The sequence below is a fragment of the Bufo bufo genome, chromosome 8 (assembly GCF_905171765.1).
Source record: "Bufo bufo chromosome 8, aBufBuf1.1, whole genome shotgun sequence".
NCBI lineage: Eukaryota > Metazoa > Chordata > Amphibia > Anura > Bufonidae > Bufo > Bufo bufo.
In genome coordinates, this window is record NC_053396.1 from 97506932 (window position 1) to 97530782 (window position 23851).

At 46.4% G+C, this 23851-nt stretch overlaps 1 long non-coding RNA gene across 1 annotated transcript; it reads left to right on the forward strand.

The window, feature by feature from the left end:
• The first annotated feature begins 1001 nt into the window (after positions 1 to 1001).
• On the forward strand, positions 1002 to 5154 carry LOC120977476. Its single transcript, XR_005773905.1, has 3 exons — positions 1002 to 1093; positions 1125 to 1130; positions 5144 to 5154. It is a non-coding gene; the product is annotated as an uncharacterized LOC120977476 (long non-coding RNA).
• Positions 5155 to 23851: the final 18697 nt, after the last annotated feature.

Sequence of the window (23851 nt, forward strand, 5' to 3'; positions counted from 1 at the left end):
CAAAACACGGACAGTGGCAATGTGCGTTCCGTATTTTGCGGACCGCACATTGCCGCCACTAATAGAATAGGCCTGTTCTTGTCCGCAATTGCGGACAAGAATAGGACATGTTCTATTTTTTTCGGGAACGAAACGCGGAACGAAATTGCAGACGTGTGAATGGACCCTAAGGCCTCATGCACACTACCGTGCCGTTTTTTGCGGTCCGCAAAAAACGGAAGCCGCCCGTGTTGCCTTTCCCAATTTGCGGAACGGAACATGCACCGGCAATATAAATGCCTATTCTTGTCCGCAAAGCGTACAAGAATATTTTTTTTAGCGGGGCCGCAGAACGGAGCAAACGGATGCGGACAGCACACGGAGTGCTGTCCTCATCTTTTGAGACCCCATTGAAGTGAATGGGTCTGCATCCGAGCCACCAAAATGGCAGCTCGGATGTGGACCAAAACAACGGCCGTGTGCATAAGGCCTAAATCTCAGCATACAATCCCACACACAATTCCCCCCCTTCAGTATAATTCTACAAGACACCCCCCCCTTCATACAATCTCACACAGCAGCCCCCCCCCCCCCCCTCCATACAATACCACACATTTTAGCACCCCAGAAGCAGTTCAGGGAAGACAGATGTAGCAGAGCTATATTTGAAGTGATTCAAACTCAGTGCTGGTAGTAGAGAGGAAGACAGATGTAGCAGGGCTGTATAAGAAGCGGTTCAGAGAAGACAGATGTAGCAGAGCTGTATTTGAAGTGATTCAAACTCAGTGCTGGTAGTAGAGAGGAAGACAGATGTAGCAGAGCTGTATAAGAAGCTGTTCAGGGAAGACAGATGTAGCAGAGCTGTATTTGAAGTGATTCAAACTCAGTGCTGGTAGTAGAGAGGAAGACAGATGTAGCAGAGCTGTATAAGAAGCTGTTCAGAGAAGACAGATGCAGCAGAGCTGAATTTGAAGTGATTCAAACTCAGTGCTGGTAGTAGAGAGGAAGATAGATGTAGCAGAGCTGTATAAGAAGCAGTTCAGGGAAGACAGATGTAGCAGGGCTGTATTTGAAGCGGTTCAGAGAAGACAGATGTGGCAGAGCTGTATTTGAAGTGATTCAAACTCAGCGCTGGTAGTAGGAAGACAGATGTAGCAGAGCTGTATATGAAGTGATTCCAACAAAGTGCTGTTATTGGTGAATAATACAGATGTAGCAGAGCTGTAAGAAAAGAGATTCAGGGAATACAGAGCAGAGCTGTATATGCATATATACAGATAAAAGGTCTAAGGTTTATACATAACTGTAGTAGAGCTGTATTGGATAGAAATCGGCGTCAGTTGGGGATGGTCATGTTTTATGGGCGTCAAAAGCACAGATCATACGGCTACTGGCTGACAAGCTTTTGAGCTAATGTATAGTAGTGAATTATTGTTTAGCTGCACAGAATGGGTTTGTAAAAGATAAGACAGGTTCTGTGTGTAAAACTGTATTAGTGTCGATTCACACGTCCGTAAGTGTTTTGCGGATCCGTAAATTGCAGATCCGCAAAACACGGACACCTGCAATGTGTGATCCGCAATTTGCGGACCGCACATTACAGACACTATAAGGGTCCATTCACACGTCTGTAATTTGGGTCCGCATTCTTTCCGCAATTTGCAGACCCATTCACTTTAAATGGGGCTGGAACGGATGCGAATCCGCATTTCCAGGATCCGCATCAGTTTTTTCGGGATCCGTTTTTTCGGGATCCGCAATTCCGTTCCTGAAAAAAATAGAACATGTTCTATTCTTGTCCGCAATTGCGGACCAGAAAAGGCATTTTCTATTATAGTGTCTGTGATGTGCGGTCCGCAAATTGCGGATCGCACATTGCAGGTGTCCGTGTTTTGCGGATCTTCAATTTACGGATCCGCAAAACACTTCCGAACGTGTGAATGGACACTATTTTTTTCAAGAACGGAATTGCGGATCCCGAAAAAACGGATCCCGAAAAAACAGATGCGGATCCCGGAAATGCGGATTCGCATCCGTTCCAGCCCCCTTGAAAGTGAATGGGTCTGCAAATTGCGGAACGAATGCGGACCCAGGGCCGGCCTTAGGTGTTCAGGCGCACTGTGCGAGCTAACCTTGTGGCGCCCCCCCCCCCCCCCCCCAAAAAAAAGAAGAAAAAAAAACACTGCTTGTTGCTGGCATCATGGCATAGGCTGGCTGGCTATCCAACCAAATAGTTACCAGCCCGCACACCCCAAAGGCCGGTGTAACGTTATACTTCCCTACTTCGTGAGATTTCCCTACCCTCATCACTTCCGGTCGCACCGGACATGACGTGAGGAGGTGTGCAGCACCGCGCAGGCGCACAACGACAGGTTAGGGAAATTTCACAGCAGAGTGCGCATGTGCCAGGAGCCTCGTCGGCGGTTAGGGTAAAGAAAAATTATGGGCCAGTGAGCAGGCGCGGTGATCGGATGGATGTTCTCAGCTGGACACCGGCCGACACTGCGCATGCGCCGGGAGCCTCACCAGCGATTAGGGAAGGGAAAAATTACGTACGGGCCAGTGCTTTTTCCCTACCCTAACCGCTGGTGAGGCTCCCAGAGCAGTGTCGGCCGGTGTCCAGCTGAGAACATCCATCCGATGACCGCGCCTGCGCACTGGCCCATAATTTTTCCCTACCCTACATACTGACGAGGCTATTGGCGCATGCGCACTCTGCTGTGAAATTTCCCTAACCCGTCGTTGTGCGCCTGCGCGGTGCTGCACACCTCGTCATGTCCGGTGCGACCGGAAGTGACGAGAGTAGGGAAATCTCACGAGGTAGGGTAAGTATAACGTTACACCGGCCCTGGTGTGCCATCATTAATTTACCCTACTTTTCCCTCCATGGGCACAACAATGTTAGCACCTGTGCCTATTACATAGTTCAGAAGGTGCTAGAAAACACAATGGGAAGATTTATCATTCCCCCTGCACCAGAATTGTGGCACTTAGAAGCCACACATTTTTGCACAAGCTTTGTTTTGCTCAAACAATTGTGACTTTTTGCTTAATCTTGCCACTTTGCTAAATTGGGCAGGGTATGGATCAGTTTTCTAGTGCATGTAAATTACTATAAGGTAACTTACCTTATAGTCCGGTTCGACAGTCTCCGGAGCAGTCCTTCAGTCTGTCTGGGCTGGGGCAGGCTGTAGTCGGCACACCTTGACGCGGTGAGTGACACAGGAACGAGCGGGATGCGAGCGGAGCGCCTGCTGCTCCAGTCCTACGCACTGGCCAATCAGCAGCAGGATCTTTGCGCTGTGAAAAGCTGATTGGCCAGTGTGAACTGTGAATTTGAAATGGTGCAGACGTGCCAGACGCACGGCACGGAGGATCATCAGGTAACAGGTCAGACACAGGGGAGGGGGAATCAGGTCAGACAGGGGAGGGGGCGGGGGGCCCGACCCGAGGGAGAACACAAGTGCCGCCTCGCCTGCCGCATATTACACTGCGAGCTGTCGGTTGCCCGGCGCCCCTGTTGCTATGGCGCCCTGTGCGGCCGCACAGCCCGCACAATAGGGTTGCCACCTTTTCTTCAAGCCAAACCCGAACACTTTAGCACCTCGCGGCAATTTTTTGGTAAATTCACTTTTTTGTAGGCAGCGGACCTTCCTGACGAATCAGGAGGCTGGGACGCGAGTCATGACATACTGCCCAGCTTGCTGATTGGTTAGGAAGCCAGGCTGCCTAGAAACAAGTGAAGCAGGCTTTCTAGCCAATTAGGAAGCCAGAAGGCGGATGATAACCCACCTCCCGGCTTCCTGATTGGAAGGGAAGTCGGCTGTATGCTCCCTTGGCGCTGCCAGTCAGAGGGACATCTCCCTCCGACCGGAAGTTCCAATATCGGGGAAGGTATCGGAGCATTTGGGCGAGTACAAGTACTCGCCCAAATATTCTGTATTGGTAGCGATATTAGTATCGGTATCGGTAGTTCGGCGGTACATCTATAGTGCAAATCCATTTTATTGATAGTTGTCATTGAAACGACAAGCGCATTTCTGGGCCTGATGAAGGGGACCCTGCACGGCCCCAAAACCACTTGCCGATTGGACGTCAACTATCAATAAAAATGGATTTTGCACTAACATGAAATTTGGATGTCTGTATTTGGACGATATGTAGTATTGCACATAAAAGATGCCTCCACAAAACATGTCACACTGGTTACCTGTGGCATTTTATTTATGGGGGCATGTTTTAAGATAGATAAGATAAGATGCCTTTTATGTGCAATACTAACAAGTGGCATGCGTGCCCACTGCCCCCTTCCAATTAATATTTTTTATTAAAAACTGTCTTCAACTGTTTTAAATACCTTTTTTACTGACTGTCTCCCTCCCAGTCCCAGACGAAAAGAAGAAGAGTCTGCTGCTGGGCTGCCTGGAGTGGAGCAGCTCCATGAGCAGGCGGCTGCCAGAGAATTATTTCTCCTCTCCCAGACTCCCATGCTCCCTCCCTCTCTGATGTCACTTCCTCTAGTACTGACTAGCAGAGAGAGGGAGAGGATTGCTTCTTTAGAGAGCTGCCTTTAGACACAAGCTCCTGCTGGTTTTGTACAGGAGTCCGTTGGCCGCAATTTTCTTGTAGTCTGTTATTTATTAATATGGGGTTTATAGAAATATTACCAGGAAAATGGCTGCATCGTAAGGACCTTTATCCTGCATTCTGCAGAATGTGGCTGGGACTTATTCACACTCATGTTTACTTTGACGGATCTGGATCAATTGAAAAATGTTGGAAATTGGCAACAACGTAAAATAGTTTATTTGAGGAGTGAGTCTAGCTTGCAGTATGCAGTTGCAGCCCCCTCCAGTTCAGACTCCAGCCTCTCCAGGTCACAGGCACTGCCACTCCTATTCCTTCATCCTTCCTGCACAGTCACAACAGACACAGACTCACAGGGGCTGCCAGCCTGCCAGTGCTGCGGCTCGCTCAGCTGATCGCAGAGCCGGCAGTGTGACAGGCTCAGTCAGCTGACGTTCTCCTCCGCTGCTGACTGACAGTCCTGTTCCACCTCATTGCCGGCGCCGCTGACTCTGACATAACGGATTCACGCCGGCCGCTCACTCACCGCCCCCACCTGTCATGACAGGTGAGGGCACTGGGCAGGCAAGCGTAGAAGTCAGAGAAGACGTCTCTGCATGAATCTAACTGTGCCCGGGTCTGAGAAAGCCTTGTACCCGGGCACAGGATTACAAACCCGGACTGTCCGGGTCAATCCCGTACGGGTGGCAACCCTACCGCACACCCCAAAGGCCGGCCCTGTGCGGACCCAAATTACGGACGTGTGAATGGACCCTTAGACTGCAGGACAGAACATGTTACTGTACACTGAGCTCACTTCACATGGCTTTCTGATGATTCCCCAGCAGGGGGAGGGGCCTCAGACACTGCAGGCTGCCAGACTGATGAGTCATACTTTTCACATGAACTAGCACGCAGGACTCAGCTCTCAGTGTGATGTCATAAGGAGGTGTGGCCGGCCTTCACTCTAGCTGCCTAAGCCCGCCCAGCCTTAGCTGCAGAAAACCAGGAAGTCAACAGCTAGCTGACTGCAGGTGAGGCTGAAAGAGCAAGATGGGAATACCCCTTTAAGTAAATTTATTAATTATTTGTGCAAATAGTAAACGTTCCATAATTTTCTTGGCTAACCAGATTGTTCATATATATGTGTACTAATTGGTAGGGAAAATTAGAGCAGCCAGTAGCGAAACGGGTTCTGGTGAAGCTACAGGAGGTAGTCCATCTAGCCCAGAACAGTTAATCCATAACATTGTTGAATATGTAAATTCACGGTTGGGTTTGGACCAGGATGTAACTGCATGGTTAAGTGAGCTGCAGGCAGAAGCCAAGAGAGAATGTGTGGATGTATGGACATCACTTGGTACAGTCAGGAGACATCTAACCTATTTTGGTGTGCTTAAAAGTAACGCCAGTAAAGACCAACACCTCTTAAAGATGTTGCCACCAGTCCTGTATGCAATACTAGAAGTCAGTACCCTCTTAAAGAGTAGAAATATGTATATAACAGACATGCAGGCCTATATATCCCATATAGAAACAATTAGAGTCTGTAAACGCATCGATCGAGGACTTAAAAAGCATGAACTCGATCTCAGCCATGTTGCCCATCATCATTTAAAAAGGGAGACAGGTGAGCTGAACCTCCATTATTGCAGACTTCAGCAAACAGACAGACCAAGCCATACTATAGTCAATGTTGAAAGTGATCTGTCTGATAATTAGAGATTTTTTTGATCCTCCAGCTCTCACACCCCAAAATACAGACATGTCAACATCACGTGCTCTTAAAGCAGAATCCCTCCGAGATCCTAAGCCACCCGAGGAAAATGGCATGATTACACAGGAGGCATTAACCCAATTAAATCAGGCATTTCAAGCTGTAACCGCCTTACTAGCGCTAGCGACAATAAAGGCCACATGAGTATCCCCCCACACCTTCCCCCTAGAGAGGAATGTTAGGGTTAAGTCACCTGTGCCAAGTGAGTACGATGGAAGTGTGCGGAGTATGAGTAATTATGACAGTGATGTGGAAAAGCATGTGGCTTATTCCCCACCGCGCAGGCATGAGTTTGCCCACAAGGGGGATGAGAGTTCCAGGCGACCGTCATATGCTGAGGTGTATCATTAAATTTCTAAATGCCACTGTACCTAAATTCTCTAAGAGAGGTTCTCCTGAAATTGCTGATCACTTAGAACTGTACCAGTCCACCATGGATTCTTTAAAATTGTATTCTGATGCGGACAGGATCAGATTCCGACAATGAGCATTTGAAAATAAGTATCGCCACTACTTTATTTCCTTCAGAGACAGGGGGATCTGGAATTGCCAGAATGTTTTGCACGAGGTGAAATTAGAATTTGGCCCTTACTGGACAATTACTGCTACAAAACGTGATATTTATAAACTCATATGTAGACCCAAAGTCCCTGGGAATTTCTCTCTATCCTTAAAAATGCCTATGGGTTAGCATATAGGTTCCCAAATTGGGAATCTGGGGAATTCAAACAACAGTTTTATGATGCAATACCAATGCAAATAAAATTTAGCCTAGCTAAAGATCTTGATCTTAAAGCTCCCTTGGACAGATTGGTGACGGCTACCACTTCACTGTATAATATTAGTGAGGGCCATGCTACGGGTGAGAGAAGATACAAAAGGTCCCCAGAACAAAACGTAGCAGAAGCTAAAATAAACCCCAACCTGGGATTTGAAACGCAGCCACGCAGGTACCACCCGTCTACAGGACCTTTCCAACAAACCCAGCGACAACAGGTAGGACCCAAGCAAACAAAACCTCATAGCCCTAACGGGTCAGAGGGGGATAATAATGGTGGTAAAAGGTCTAACTACCGTCCCCAATATTACAATAGGGGTCCACCGGGATACAGGCGCTGGAATAACAGGCCCAGACAACAGAAAGAAGTTAGGCCTAAACCCTCTACTTCAGCTAGAAGTCGATCACCCACCTCTAGTAAGGGTACATCACAAAACCAAACTGTGCACAAATCAAATGATCGGTTTGATCAGTTGGCAGATGAAGTGGCTAAATTAAGCAAAATAGTTAATAAGATGTCCCAGGTGTCTATCAAAACACAACCTGAGCCTTTTTTAGGGGCGGCTGCAGGTCCCAGCTCAGCCCTATAAAGCAGACAGGGCGGGGTCTGTGGCAGGCGCAGCACTTTGAAGTGCCTTTTGCGCTGTGGCATTAGAAGAATTTTGATATCTCTGACTTTTAGTCTAACAGACTGTCTATTACTCTGTAATTCCTCTAGCGCTGTTCTATGGAAACAGTAGGTTTAAAGAGCACACCAAATGCTTGAAATAACTTCTTTATTAACTTCAAATTTTCTTCATAAAACACTGCCGCCTCTGCAGCAGATACTCCATGTATATAACACTTGTTATGGCGGTATGATTAAGATGGTAGTTCAACTGTTCAATCTAGTCATTCAACATAAAATGGTGGATATATTTCTCCTTTGAGTATCTGTACTCTCACTTTAAGTTATTTAGGCACTTTATGATCTCTCTGAGAGGTATATCTGAGGTCTAACTAATAGTTCTGCTTGCTGAACTTGGTTTGCAGTATGCAATTGCTTATGATCTGGTATGAGCAGTTCGCAGTTTGTATGCAATTTGTATGGAATTTGGTTTGTATATTTCCAATTTGAATTTGCAATTGTATGGTTGCAATTGTATTTGGCAATTTGAATTTGCAATTTTATGGTTGCAATTGTATTTGGCAATTTGAATTAAAATTGTATGGTTGCAATTGGTGGAACTGTAAGTAAACACATATACTGTATATCTAGTTCAGTATACAGTTCTAAACACAATACTAACAATATGAACATTATATAACTGTTTTAAAGAGCACCTTTCACCGATTCTTACCCTATGAACTAACTATACAGATATGTAGAGCGGCGCCCGGGGATCTCACTGCACTTACTATTATCCCCGGGCGCCGCTCCGTTCTCCTGCTATGCCCTCCGGTATCTCCGTTCACTAAGTTATAGTAGGCGGAGATACCAGTCCCTAAGTTATGGTAGGCGGAGTCTGCCCTAGCGCTGGCCAATCGCAGCGCAGAGCTCACAGCCTGGGAGGTTATTTTCTCCCAGGCTGTGAGCTCTGCAATGCGATTGGCCAGCGCTAGGGCAGACTCCGCCTACCATAACTTAGGGAACGGAGATACCGGAGGGCATAGCAGGAGAACGGAGCGGCGCCCGGGGATAATAGTAAGTGCAGAGAGATCCCCGGGCGCCGCTCTACATGTCTGTATACTTAGTTCATAGGGTAAGAATCGGTGAAAGGTCCTCTTTAAATACCTATATTGGCCTCTTGTTCCCAAAAAACTCAGCTTTCAGTGGAGTGAATGTCTCTTCAGCTCCTGTCTCTGGTGAATAATGATTCTAGCAGCAGGAGCTGAGGTAATTCCCAGACAGGCTGTGTGTGAGGCTGGCTGTGATTGGTGAAAACTCTTGCTGTGTGAGAAGCTGGCTGTGATTGGTTTAGACTTCTGCCCAGCAACAACAGAATAACACTGTGCCACTGAGCTTGCCTTATATTACAAAATAATTCTTAAAGGCATATTATCTTTTTCTGCTTCTGTGAACACAAAATATAACAGTTATATGACATCCAAAACATGATGTCACAGTAAATAACTCTGCTTTTGTCTTTAACACATAAAAATAGGAACTGTATTAAGGCTATTGGCAGGTTTAGCTGTATACACATATAAGCTATACTAGCAACCTAGGACAGGTCTTAGCTGGCCAGCTACAGGGTCAGAGCCCAGGCCAACGCAAGGCTACCGAGCTGGTTGTAGAAGAATCTAATGTGATTCCTAATCCTATATTGTCTTGCAGTGTTCTTGACCCTAAAATTGAGGCCAAAGAGGTCTAAAGTGTTGTCTATCTTGCAGTCTAACCATGTAGATTCGTGCACTAATGTGTTTTCTCCAATGAGTGATCTCAGCATCAATCTGTGAGCTGCCGTCTGTAAGCTATGATATAATTCAGTTTTCCCCAAAAGTGGGGGCTGCTGCCGCGTGCAGTGAGAGTGTTTCTCCAGAAGTCGCATCGCTACAAAAGGATCAAATACTCAAAAAGCATCAGATGAGTGAACATACTCATTTCTTATGTGATTTTTTTCAGGTTGAAGGCCGATATTTTGTTGATTCTTATCTCCAAGATGAACTTATAAGGCCGATTAGGGGTTTACTTGACACAGGATCACAAGCCACTATATTGTCATATAGTTATTTCCAACAGGTTATGGATTTGACAGCAAAGAGTCCGAGATTGAAATTGTTTGATGGCTCTTTGATAAGTGTAGGCAGAGATGCTTTGCAGGTAAGAGGTACAGCATGGTTAAAATTTAAAATAGGCAAGAAAGTAATTAGACATCCCACACTCATTGTGGACCTTCCCTATAATCGGCTGATCATAGGAATCGAACTCCTGAAAATATTGATTTCCATAGTAGACTTCATCAATGAAGCAATCTGGACTCAGGTAAAGGCACCTATTGCCTATGAGTATTCTTGCAATGCACAACCTCAATGTAGTTGTCATTTGATTGAAAAAGGCTTAACTCTGTTGAAGTTCGTTTTAGGAACAATCGGACGCCGGATGTCACGATCCTGAAAAATGGTAAGCCTGGAGAAGATGTCAATGGTACCGCTCCTACCATAACCATCCAGAAGGACAGAATAGAAAAGGTAACCTTGGATGGGGATGTATTAATTATTTCTCTTGAAGGGGTAAATTACGAAGTTGCGGACCTGACCAAGCATACTCAATCCATGGTACGGATCGAGAAGGTCAGTGATAACTTATTGATTCCCATACAGGTGAACAATATAGCCTGGGTGAAATATGCCAAGTTGGATCTAAAATCCGAAGCCAGTTATATAAGCCTAGGTCTCTTAAAACAGGTAGCCAACCCTAAAGTGATTAAAGGTTCCTCTTCACAGGACCAATGGATTCATGATCTGGATGGCGATTCTCAAAGTCATAATGTGATTGCAAGATGTGTATTGTCTATTTCCATAGGGGATAAGGCTACGGAACATTTATTCATCGTGTTGAATGAACCACGGTACCAGGTATATTTAGGTAATGACCTTCTACACTGATTTGCCTTGCAGATTGATCTGGTCAACAATACTCTATGGTCCAGATTACCTGGAGACCCGGAGGGGTTCCAGGATGAAGAGCAAGCCTTGAGATAGGGACAACCGATGCCGTAAGTATCATGGTTGCTGATAAGGTTAAAATCCCTGAAGGTGGCAAGCCATTTCTTCTTCCCGTTTAAGTAAAGAAGGGGCAAAAATTGAAGAATGCAGATGCTTTGATCTGTTTGTCTAACCGGATACAGCAACTGAAGCCTATGGTAAACATCCTATGGTAAGCATCCATCAGAATCCATTGCATATGGTAATTCATAATATGGCTCCCCATACCATATCCTCACAAAAAGGTACCATAATTGGTCTAGGTATGAATTCGGAGTAGTACACTTTCGGATTCCAGAATGACGTCATTGGACTTATTCCGGAGGAATACTTGACAGAAGAACAAGTAGTGGAACAACGTTTTTCCTCAACACCTGAGGGGTTCTTTAATATCCACTCTGTTTATCCTTTCAATCCTGAAGAAGGATACATGCCACATTGAAGAATCATCTTTGGTTTTCAACCATGAGATCGATGAGAAGGAGTATGAGTCATGCCATCAAGGAAAAGAGAAGGTACGCGATACTTAAAGCGATTTAACTAGTGAGCTTGAAGAAGCTTATGAGGCAAGTCAACTTGTAATCTTTCCAGAATTTCAGGAACGGGTGAAAGAGCAAATCTCTATAGCTGACGCATGCTCCGATGATTTGGAGTGTCAACAGCTAAAGGGGCTCTTCGCAGAATTCCAGGACATGTTTGCTAAGGATTCTTATGACTGTGGGGAAACTGACCTACATGTTGCAAGAATCCAGACAGATCTCAATGCACCCCCTGTATATGTCAAACAGTACCGACTTCCGCTGGCAGCTTACAAGTCGCTATTGGAAATCGTCAAGAACTTGGAGAGGCGGGGAATCATCCGTCCGGTGCACAGCTCGTTCAACCATCCTATACTTGGGATTCTCAAACCAAATGGTCAATTTTGCCTCTGTTCGGACCTGAGGCAGTTAATTAAACGGGTATATATGTCCGGATGGCCCGTGCCGTATATTGACTAGTGTTTGGCGCAGAGATAGGGGTCCAAATTTTCACTGCTCTTGAATGGGCACAAGGATATTGGACGATTAAGGTGGACGAGAAGGATCAATACAAATTGGCCTTCACGTTTGGGAAGCAGCAATATGCCTGGACCCGATTGCATTTTGGGTATATTAATGCAGGCCAAGAATTTGCTGTGTTCATACATAAGGCGATGCCTGATGCCACTGAACAAGGTACCTTATCCTATGTGGATGACGTCCTGATCAAAAGCACGACTTTTGAGGAACACATTGTGGAACTGAGGCATGTACTAACCCAACTGTGGAAAGCTGGCGTGAAACTTTCTTTGCAGAAGGCTCAATGGTGTCGTACCAAAGTCAATTTCCTAGGTCACAAAATCACTGCTGATGGAATCCACCCCGTGGAAAAAGAAGGTGGAAGCAGTGACCAATACGAAGTCCCCTACAAATCTCAAGGATGATGGGTATGATGAACTAATAACATAAGTTCATAGACAACTATGCCGAGAGTATGAAACCTCTTTTGCAATTGTTGAAGAAAGGGGTGAAATGGGAATGGAGTGATCGTCACGAGCAATCTGTAAATGAGCTCAAAGCTACACCCAAGTGTTTCCGTTGGGTTTCTCTCTGTGCCTCGGCACTGCAAAAAAATAGAACAAATTGCGGGCCCCAATGTACAGAACGTCCGGCACATGTTCGTGTGCATGAGGCCTGAGCATTATGCAGTTTGGACCAGGCGATCATATTAACACCGGGCATCTTAGGGGCAGAGGAGTGCTGAGCTGTGGGGTCAGTGGACCCTGATCAGCTCTGTCTTGTACAAAGCCCCCACAGCAGGTTGGTTTCCCCTATAACTGGAGCTCCTTTCAATACACCCCAGTTACAGTGGAAATAGTGCAGAAAATGTCTCATTCTCTGCCAAAGGCCTTTCAGTGACTTCTTGGGGAAGAAAAATAAGTACGGTAATATACCAATTCTAAATGAAAAATGCTAAAATATTAATAAAATACAAATTAGGCTTCATTCACACGTCCGCAAATGGGTCCGCATCCGTTCCGCAATTTTGCGGAACGGGTGCGGACCCATTCATTTTCTATGGGGACGGAATGGATGCGGACAGCACACAGTGTGCTGTCAGCATCCACATTTGCGGAGCGCGGCCCCGATCTTCAGGTCCGCAACTCCGCAAAAGATAGAACATGTCCTATTCTTGTCCGCAGCTTGCGGACAAGAATAGGCATTTCTATAGGGGTGCCGGGCGAGTGTGTTGTGGATCCGCAATTTGCGGGTCCGCAACACACCACGGACATGTGAATGGAGCCTTAAAGTAAAAAAAAGGAAAGAGTGCAAAATTTAAAAAAAAAGGGTCAGTGACCCGCAAAGGTCTTTATATGACCTTGGGGGACATATTATGTTGCAGAAATATATCAAAATTAAGTTAAAAAAAGATTAAAAAAATTATAAACTATATAAAAGAAAAAACCCACACCAACCAAAAGCTCCCCATTCACATGAAACTATACATATTATATAACAAAACAACCAACACAAAATAGGGAACTAATTATAATAATTTATTTTGGTGTCAGTTTGCATGGTCATACTTGACCACGGCATCTGAAGAGTTAAATGCATGTGATCAAAATTATCGTAGATTGCATACATTAGTCCCAGGCGTGTGCAAGTGGGCCCCATATTTAAAGTCTCTACCGCAGACATAAAGTTACGTGAAACGCTCTTGAAGGGGTTATCCGAGACTAAAAAATGTCGCCCATATGCCTGGGCCCCTCACACTGAATCTATTTACCTGGCTCCCTGCTTCCTACGCCGCTCTTTGTCCCTGCACTGCCGCTGCTGCTTCTCCCCGTGCGCAGATGAAAACATCCTGTGTCGGTGGGGAGCAGGCGGGGACGGGACGAGCCTCCCTAGCATCACCCTCAATGCCAGGAAGGCTCGTCCCCATCACCGCCTGTAATTGACATCCCCCCCCCCCCCCCCGACATCGGATGTTTTCCTCCGCACACGGGGAGAATCAAGGGAGCCAGGTAAGTAAATTCTGTGTGAGGGGCCCGGTCATACGGGGGACATTTTTTTGTCTCGGATAACCCCTTTAAAGAATAAGGAGCTATGGTTTGAAAACAAATTACTTAAAAAAAATGTTTTGTACAGTTTCCCACCAAATAAAACTAAAAAATAAATGATAAAGCCCTAAGTGTCAAGTAAAAAATTGTTGCAAAAATTATTTTGGTAGTCCAGTTACAACCGTTTGAACCACCACATGTGCTAAATCAAGGCAGGCTCTCCATAGGAACTTGCGTGCGATAGCCCATACCACCCCGGAGGACAAGGGCTGCCGCACACTGGGGGGAGCCGGAGCACGGCCGGGAGCGTGCGCTCACGGTCTTTAACTTCACAGATGCCATGGTCACACTTGACCACAGCATTTGAAGAGTTAAATGCATGTGATCAACATTATCGTAGATTGCATACATTAGTCCCAGGTGCGTGCAAGTGGGCACCATATTTAAAGTCCCAACACTGCACTGCCCTGTGTCCTCTGGGGGCAGCCATGACAGATTAGTGACACAGAATTGCTTTCCCCTCACACTGCAGGGTCTATATGTGTTCCTATGTGAAGCAGAAGTATGCTACTACATTATAATTGTGAAATAAAGTTATACAAGAAGTGCTTTAATGGGATTAAAAAATGTTTACAGATAATGTAAAGAAAATCACAATCCCCCCTCAAAAAAATTGCCATTATTTACTGTAAAATATACTTTATTGCACACCAATGGCGTCGCTACAGGGGGGCGGGGGGCAATTGCCCCCCGCTGATTCTTCAAAGCAGCTGCTCTGCCTCTTGAGCCCCAATGGCCAGTGAATACTAATGAGCGCTTCCATTATGGAAGCGCTCATTAGTACCGAAGGACCAGGAAACAGTAAACGCTCTCAGGGGCGTAGCTAGAAATGCATGGGCCCCATAGCAAAAAAAAATTATGGGCCCCCCCCCTGTGCCATCCACAGATCCCCCTCGCCTAAATAGTGCCATCCACAGATCCCCCTCCCCTAAATAGTGCCATCCACAGATCCCTCTCCCCTAAATAGTGCCATCCACAGATCCCCTCCCTAAATAGTGCCATCCACAGATCCCCTCCCCTAAACAGTGCCGTCCACAGATCCCCCTCCCCTAAACAGTGCCATCCACAGTATCAGATGCCTCTCCCCCCCCCCCATTTGTCAGTATTAGGTGCCAACCCCCCTCCCCCCATGTGCCAGTATCAAGTGCCCCCCGCTCCCCCCATGGCAGTAACAGTCGGGTATTAATAAAAATAAAATAAACACTTCTACTTACCTACTCCATGTCAGCGATGCGATGCAGCCTCTTCCTGTGTCCCGCCCTGTATGTCCATATATGGAGTCAGTGCTTGTATTTCAGAAAAGTTTTCAGCTGGGATTCGAACCCACGACCTCCTGTATGAGAGGCAAAGCATCTAACCACAAGACCATAACAGCTGGCTTGCTGCTGACTGAAAAATTATGAGACTTCTACTGTTATAGCTGGCTAAGTGTACATCTATACACATGACAGCTGCTTATATATAGAGATATAGCAGAGCTGAGTGTGCTGGGATAGCTGTCATATAGAGATATAGCAGTGCTGGCTGTGTTGGGGCAGCTGTCATGTGTATAGATGTACACTTAGCCAGCTATAACAGTAGAAGTGTCATAATTTTTCAGTCAGCAGCAAGGCCTCTTTTATGGTTGTGAGGATAAATGCTTTGCCTCTGATACATTGGAGGTTGTGGGTTCGAATCCCAGACACATCAGGAGACTTTAGAATACAGTAAGATTAGATCACATTAGCGAGGGGGCCTGAACATTAAGACTGCTGCTGTGAAGGGGCCCTGAACAGTAAGACATCGATATTTAACTAACTTGAAAATAAACTGTCGGGCCCCGAAGCAGCTGCTTCCCTGGTAGTTACGCCACCTCCTGGCTGCCTGTGTGTAGTGTCTGTGTGTGTTAATAAAAAAAAACAAAAAAAAAACTGAATGCGGTCGGACGGGCCCCCCAGTGGCGTAGGGCCCCATAGCCACTGCTATGGTTGCTATGGCGATCCCTACGCCACTGAACGCTCTGTACTTACCGCTTCCTGGTCCTCGGCTGTCGGCTGTGAGGGCGCTCTGTGACTTCACGCTGTGCATGCCAGTTCAGAGCACAGTCGACTGAGGAGAAAGAAAATTGCAGGCGGCGTCCAGGAGCAGGAGAGGTAAGTGTTTTTTTATTTTATAAAAAATGAGGCTGCTGGGGACATAATAGGGGCTAATGAGAGGCATAATGAGGGCTAATTAGACTATTAGAGGCATAATGGGGCTAATGAGGCATATGGGAGCTAATGAGGCATATGGGGGCTAATGAGAGGCATAATGGAGGCTAATTAGAGACATAATGGGGCTAATTAGACTATTAGAGGCATAATGTGGCTAATGAGGCATATGGGAGCTAATGAGGCATACGGGGGCTAATGAGGTATATGGGCGCTAATAAGAGGCATAATAGGGGCTAATGAGAGGCATAATGAGGGCTAATTAGAGACATAATGGGGCTAATTAGACTATTAGAGGCATAATGGGGCTAATGAGGCATATGGGAGCTAATGAGGCATATGGGGGCTAATGAGAGGCATAATGGGGGCTAATTAGAGACATAATGGGGCTAATTAGAGACATAATGGGGCTAATGAGGCATATGAGAGCTAATTAGGCATATGGGGGCTAATAAGAGGCATAATGTGGGCTAATGAGGCATAATGGCTTATAATGGGGTCTAATGAGACATCAGGGCTGATATGGGGGCTAATGAGAGGTATGGGGGCTGATATGGGGATGATGAGAGGCATAATGGGGGCTAATGAGGCATAAGGGCTCATATTGGGGCTAATGAGAGGCATGGGGGCTGATATGGGGGCGATGAAAGGCATAATGGGGGCTAATAAGAGGCATAAGGGCTTATAATGGGGCTAATGAGGCATAAGGGCTGATATGGGGGCTAATGAGAGGCATGGGAACTGATATGAGGGTGATGAGAGGCATAATGGGGGCTAATAAGAGGCATAATGGGGGCTAATAAGAGGCATAAGGGCTTATAATGGGGGCTAATGAGGCATAAGGGCTGATATGGGGGCTAATGAGAGGCATGGGGGCTGATATGGGAGCGATGAGAGGCATAATGAGGGCTAATGAGAGGCATAATAACAGTGTCATCCACAGATGCCCCCATAACAGTGTGTCTTCCACAGATCCACCATAACAGTGCGCCTGCGCACTGACGAGAGACAGAAAGAAGGGGAAAGAATCCGCGGAAGCAAGCAGAGGACGGCACAGCAGACGACTGAATAGCTTTAAATTGTTTTATTATAAATGTATCCCTGCATACCGCAATTCTCTCGTATTTTGTAATCTTATTTATATATACTTATTTTGTTTTTGCCCCCCCATTTTTGACTGTGGTATCTTTGTGCCCCCCCCCCCCTATATATTGTTCCTAGAGTCGCCACTGTTGCACACACAGTAAATAAATAAAAATATACACTACTCAAAAAAATAAAGGGAACACTTAAACAACACAATGTAACTCCAAGTCAATCACACTTCTGTGAAATCAAACTGTCCACTTAGGAAGCAGCACTGAGTGACAATCAATTTCACATGCAGTTGTGCAAATGGGATAGACAACAGGTGGAAATTATAGGCAATTAGCAAGACACCCCTAATAAAGGAGTGGTTCTGCAGGTGTTGACAACAGACCACTCTCAGTTCCTATGCTTCCTGGCTGATGTTTTGGTCACTTTTGAATGCTGGCGGTGCTTTCACTCTAGTGGTAGCATGAGACGGAGTCTACAACCCACACAAGTGGCTCAGGTAGTGCAGCTTATCCAGGATGGCACATCAATGTGAGCTGTGGCAAGAAGGTTTGCTGTGTCTGTCAGCATAGTGTCCAGAGCATGGAGGCGCTACCAGGAGACAGGCGAGTACATCAGGAGACGTGGAGGAGGCCGTAGGAGGGCAACAACCCAGCAGCAGGACCGCTACCTCCGCCTTTGTGCAAGGAGGAACAGGAGGAGCACTGCCAGAGCCCTGCAAAATGACCTCCAGCAGGCCACAAATGTGCATGTGTCTGCTCAAACGGTCAGAAACAGACTCCATGAGGGTGATATGAGGGCCCGACGTCCACAGGTGGGGGTTGTGCTTACAGCCCATCACCGTGCAGGATGTTTGGCATTTGCCAGAGAACACCAAGATTGGCAAATTCGCCACTGGCGCACTGTGCTCTTCACAGATGAAAGCAGGTTCACACTGAGCACATGTGACAGACGTGACAGAGTCTTGAGACGCTGTGGAGAACGTTCTACTGCCTGCAACATCCTCCAGCATGACCGGTTTGGCATTGGGTCAGTAATGGTGTGGGGTGGCATTTCTTTGGAGGGCCGCACAGCCCTCCATGTGCTCGCCAGAGGTAGCCTGACTGCCATTAGGTACTGAGATGAGATCCTCAGACCCCTTGTGAGACCATATGCTGGTGCGGTTGGCCCTGGGTTCCTCCTAATGCAAGACAATGCTAGACCTCATGTGGCTGGAGTGTGTCAGCAGTTCCTGCAAGACGAAGGCATTGATGCTATGGACTTGCCCGCCCGTTCCCCAGACCTGAATCCAATTGAGCACATCAGGGACATCATATCTCACTCTATCCACCAACGTCACGTTGCACCACAGACTGTCCAGGAGTTGGCAGATGCTTTAGTCCAGGTCTGGGAGGAGATCCCTCAGGAGACCGTCCGCTACCTCATCAGGAGCATGCACAGGCATTGTAGGGAGGTCATACAGGCACGTGGAGGCCACACACACACTACTGAGCCTCATTTTGACTTGTTTTAAAGACATTACATCAAAGTTGGATCAGCCTGTAGTGTGTTTTTCTACTTTAATCAGGCCTGTTAGGTGTGTAATTTCTCCTCCAAGACAGTAGAGAGAGTTAGGGAACCCCTAATATAAATAGTCAGGTCCTGTTCAGGGAAAGGGTGTGTAGAGTCAGAAGTGAGTATGGACTTTAGCTAGGCAGCAGCTGAAGTGAGCTTCTGACATGCAGCTAGACAGCCCAGGCTTCTAGATCCTACCAGGGGAAGAGTTACCTCCTGAGAAACCTGCAGTTCCTGCAAAGTACAGCACAGAGCAGAGCAGAAGTGTTTCCAGCCAAACAAGAGAGCTGAAGGGCAGAAGAGTCTTTTCAATGCAAGGAGATATATACCTGAGGAAGTTTCTTTACCAAGGATAAAGCCATCAATAGGGCATACGGGCCTTGGGATTAAGACAGACAGGAGTTCTGAGGAATAGTGCACAGGATTTCTGAGGAAAAGGTGAAGCCTGATCTGTGAGTGTGTTTAACCCTCTGAGTATCTTGCAAGAACATTGTTGCCTGCCATTATTGTAAAAGCCTGCTTGAAACTGCTTCTGTCATATGGAACTGAACCTAAAGAACTGTATATAGTTAAAGGGGTTGGCCACCTTATGCATAAAAAAAAAAAAAAAAAGGCCCCAGATAATAACTAAAGCCAAGAGATATTAGTATAATGATAGATATACTGTGTATGTATAATTTTTCTAATGTGTTCAACATAGTATGCTCCCATAGATGAGAGGCTGTGTGGGTGGAGCTACAGCAAAGTGAAAGTAAAAATCCCAGCATGCATCACAGCAAGCATCTTCAGAGGAGCGGTCACATGACATCCCTGGCCAACTGTGCTGGGCTCACAGTGGGTGTGGCTGGGCTCCTGAAACATTACTTTACTTGCCTCATTTACATATTTTTTTTACCTAAATATAAGCACTCAGAGCTATGCCAAAAGTATATTATGGACGTGCTAGCGGCTACCTAGCAGCACATGTCCACAGCTCCATAGTCAAAATCCAGGTCACATTATCCCTTTAAAAAAAAAAACTGTTTTACACAATGAAAGCATTTAAAAAAAATACACACATATATACATCTCCTCAAACATGACGGGTACATAGTTTTCCAGGGCTTCCCTGGACAAGGCTTGTACGATGACCTTCTTCATGTGCTTGTCGGCCCCCAGGATGGTACGGACTAATTCTGGCCAGTGCAATCAATTTTATTTATTTTGAAAGTATACTTATTAGGTATCGCTGCATTTTTAACTACCTGCTCTATAAAAATATCACATGGCCTAACCCCTCAGGTGAATAAAACAATAAAATAAATAATGTGTAAAAACAACCAGTATATGTTCCCCATTTTGCGAACACCCCATATGTGCTCGTAGCCTACTGTATTGGCGCACAGCAGGCCTCTACAGGCAAAGTGCAAAATATGGTTTTTGCTGGCCTGAATTGGCAGACATGGATTTTAGCTGCCATTCAAATCGCTCCCAGGTCATGGTCTGACTGTAATTTGGAGTCTGGTAGAAAATGTCCTAACTCCAATATTTACAAACGTTTGGCTTCTTTACTACGCCCATATGCAGCACGAGTCCCCAAAACTTCTTCATCTCTGCTGCATATACTGGGGTCCAACCTAGGGGTCTAGCGTATGGCGAACTAGGGTTCTGAGTAATGACTTGTTGGTTATACAAATTGGTTTGGGCCACGATTAGATTTACAAAATATTCAGAGAAGAAGATTTAGAAAAAATCTAGCTCAGTGAAGCCCGCACAATCTACCAGAATTCCTGAGTGGCCCACAAACTCAGGAATTTGGGGCTGAAAATTCTCAGGGGGTGGGGTCCATGTAGGCTCCATCAGCTGCTACCCTGGGGCACCTTCTAGAGGGTCCCTCATCGGCAGATGATGATGATCAGGAGGTAGAGAAGTAGAGGAAAGTGGCATCCTCTTCTCCCTGACTGCAGACTCTGTATCGGAGGCTAGCATGGCGTATGCCTCTTCAGCTGAGCATAGTCATTGGGATGAATGGGACATATATTTTTTTGGGGGTGTGAAACGTGTAAACCTTTATTTAGTGTGAGGGATGTGTATGTAGTGTTTTCACACATGAAGGGGCTTGCAAAAATTTTAAATAAAATTTAGAAGAAAAGTTGTAAAAAAAACGGTTTTCTGCAAATATAATTTTTTTTGCGCAAACTGAGCAGACACAATCAGTAATGGAAACAAAATGCACTTACGCAGATGGTGCGTTCGTGCAAAAATCTAAACTACTACTAACTGCAGTTATTTTTTCACACACAAATGTTAAAAAAAAAAACTAAAATGTGCAGATGCTACTGAGCAAACTACTGATTGTGCCTGCACCACAGATCGAATAATTTTTTATTATATATATATATACATATATACACACACATACATACATACATACATACATACATACATACACACACACACACATACATACATACATACATACATACATACATACATACACACACACACACACACACATGCCCAACTACCAGTTATTTTGTTAACAAAAAATAAATAAAAATTATAAAAATTGGCAAAAAAATCTGCAGGTGCTGATCAGGCAGGTACGCACTGAAAAGCACTTGGAGGTCAAAGCTCGCACGCAGAAAAAGTGATGCAGAACTGGAAAATTGAAAAAATATAAAATACCAAGAATAGTGCACGGTCCTAATTGTGTCCGTAAAAAAATTATGTGAGGGGGGCGGGGGTGGAAAGGGATAAGGGATCTGGAACAGCTGCAAATGACAAAAAATCTGTGCAGCTATTCCAGATGTTGTTGTTCTTTTCAGCGGCAAAAGGGTTAAATTTGTAGTGGTGGTACAGCACAAGTCCCAGCAAGCCACAGCAGAACAGATCCTCTGCATGCAGTCATCAGCTAGAATGGCTGCTTGCAGGGAAGTTCAGCCTCTTCCTGTGCAGCTATAGCGCTGCCATTGGCTGGAGCGTTGTTCCAGCCAATCGCAACGCTGGCAGGGGACCCAAAACACTGGTGTCCCCTGCCTCACCTAGGACGTGACCGGTGCTGACCAGTTCAGCAACATCCACCGTCCCCTGACCTCCACCCGACCCTCCCCACAACTGCTGACAGCTTCCTGGGCTGCGATGTGACCAACACATTGATCAGCCAATTGCAGTGCTTGGAGCTGCAAGGGGGTGGATCGGCACCATGCTGCTCTTTCCTGGCATGGCCTGGCCTGCTAGTAAGAGCAGCCATGGTGCAGCGATTCCACCCCAATCTTCCCCCAGACCTCATGAAGTACATGTATGTCATGGTTCTTTAAGTCCCGTCAAAATATGACGTACATGTACGTCATGGGTCCTTAAGGGGTTAAAACAGCACACAGCAGCTATGGTGCTCGCGAGCAGCCGCCATATTTAAATAACCACCCACCAAGGTATATTTACCTTGGGTGGTCAGGAAGGGGTTAAAACATTGTACAGGGAGTCCCCTTGTAGCAGTAAACGCTGCTCCTCAATGATCCGCAGGGCGGTGTAATGTGCGTGTCTGTTAGGCCATTGTTGGTGTCGAGGGCAGTGAGCGTTGGAGGCTTCATCCGAAGTCGCTTTGTTCTAAACTTAGGAGTAATACTGTACAGTGATTCGTCTCCGTACAGTATCCGTTTGCCTCCGCTCAGCAGGTGGACACCCGAACGCAGCTTGCAGCGTTCGGGTGTCCGCCTGGCCGTGCGGAGCCAAACGGATCCGTCCAGACTTACAATGTAATTCAATGGGGACGGATCCGTTCGAAGTTGACACAATATGGTGCAATTGTAAACGGATCCGACTTTCAATGTAAAGTCTGGACGGATTCGTCTGAACAACTTTCAGACTTAGAATTTTCTCTGAACTATAATGCAGACGGATCCGTTCTGAACGCAAGTGTGAAAGTAGCCTTACTCAGCCCCCTCCTGCACACAATATTACACAGCCCCCCCCATACAATATTACTCAGCCCCCTCCTGCACACAATATTACACAGCCCCCCCCATACAATATTACTCAGCCCCCTCCTGCACACAATATTACACAGCCCCCCCCATACAATATTACTCAGCCCCCTCCTGCACACAATATTACACAGCCCCCCCCATACAATATTACTCAGCCCCCTCCTGCACACAATATTACACAGCCCCCCCCATACAATATTACTCAGCCCCCTCCTGCACACAATATTACACACCCCCCCCCCAAACAATATTACTCAGCCCCCTCCTGCACACAATATTACACAGCCCCCCCATACAATATTACTCAGCCCCCTCCTGCACACAATATTACACAGTCCCCTCCCCCCATACATTACACAGCCCCCCCCCCATACAATATTACCCAGCCCCCTCCTGCACACAATATTACACAGTCCCCTCCCCCCATACAATATTACACAGTCCCCTCCCCCATACAATATTACTCAGCCCCCTCCTACACACAATATTACACAGTCCCCTCCCCCCATACAATATTACTCAGCCCCCTCCTGCACACAATATTACACAGTCCCCTCCCCCCATACAATATTACTCAGCCCCCTCCTGCACACAATATTATTACACAGTCCCCTCCCCCCATACAATATTACTCAGCCCCCTCCTGCACACAATATTACACAGTCCCCTCCCCCCATACAATATTACTCAGCCCCCTCCTGCACACAATATTACAGTCCCCTCCCCCCATACAATATTACACAGCCCCCCCCCCATACAATATTACCCAGCCCCCTCCTGCACACAATATTACACAGTCCCCTCCCCCCATACAATATTACTCAGCCCCCTCCTGCACACAATATTACACAGTCCCCTCCCCCCATACAATATTACACAGTCCCCTCCCCCATACAATATTACTCAGCCCCCTCCTACACACAATATTACACAGTCCCCTCCCCCCATACAATATTACTCAGCCCCCTCCTGCACACAATATTACACAGTCCCCTCCCCCCATACAATATTACTCAGCCCCCTCCTGCACACAATATTACACAGTCCCCTCCCCCCATACAATATTACCCAGCCCCCTCCTGCACACAATATTACACAGTCCCCTCCCCCCATACA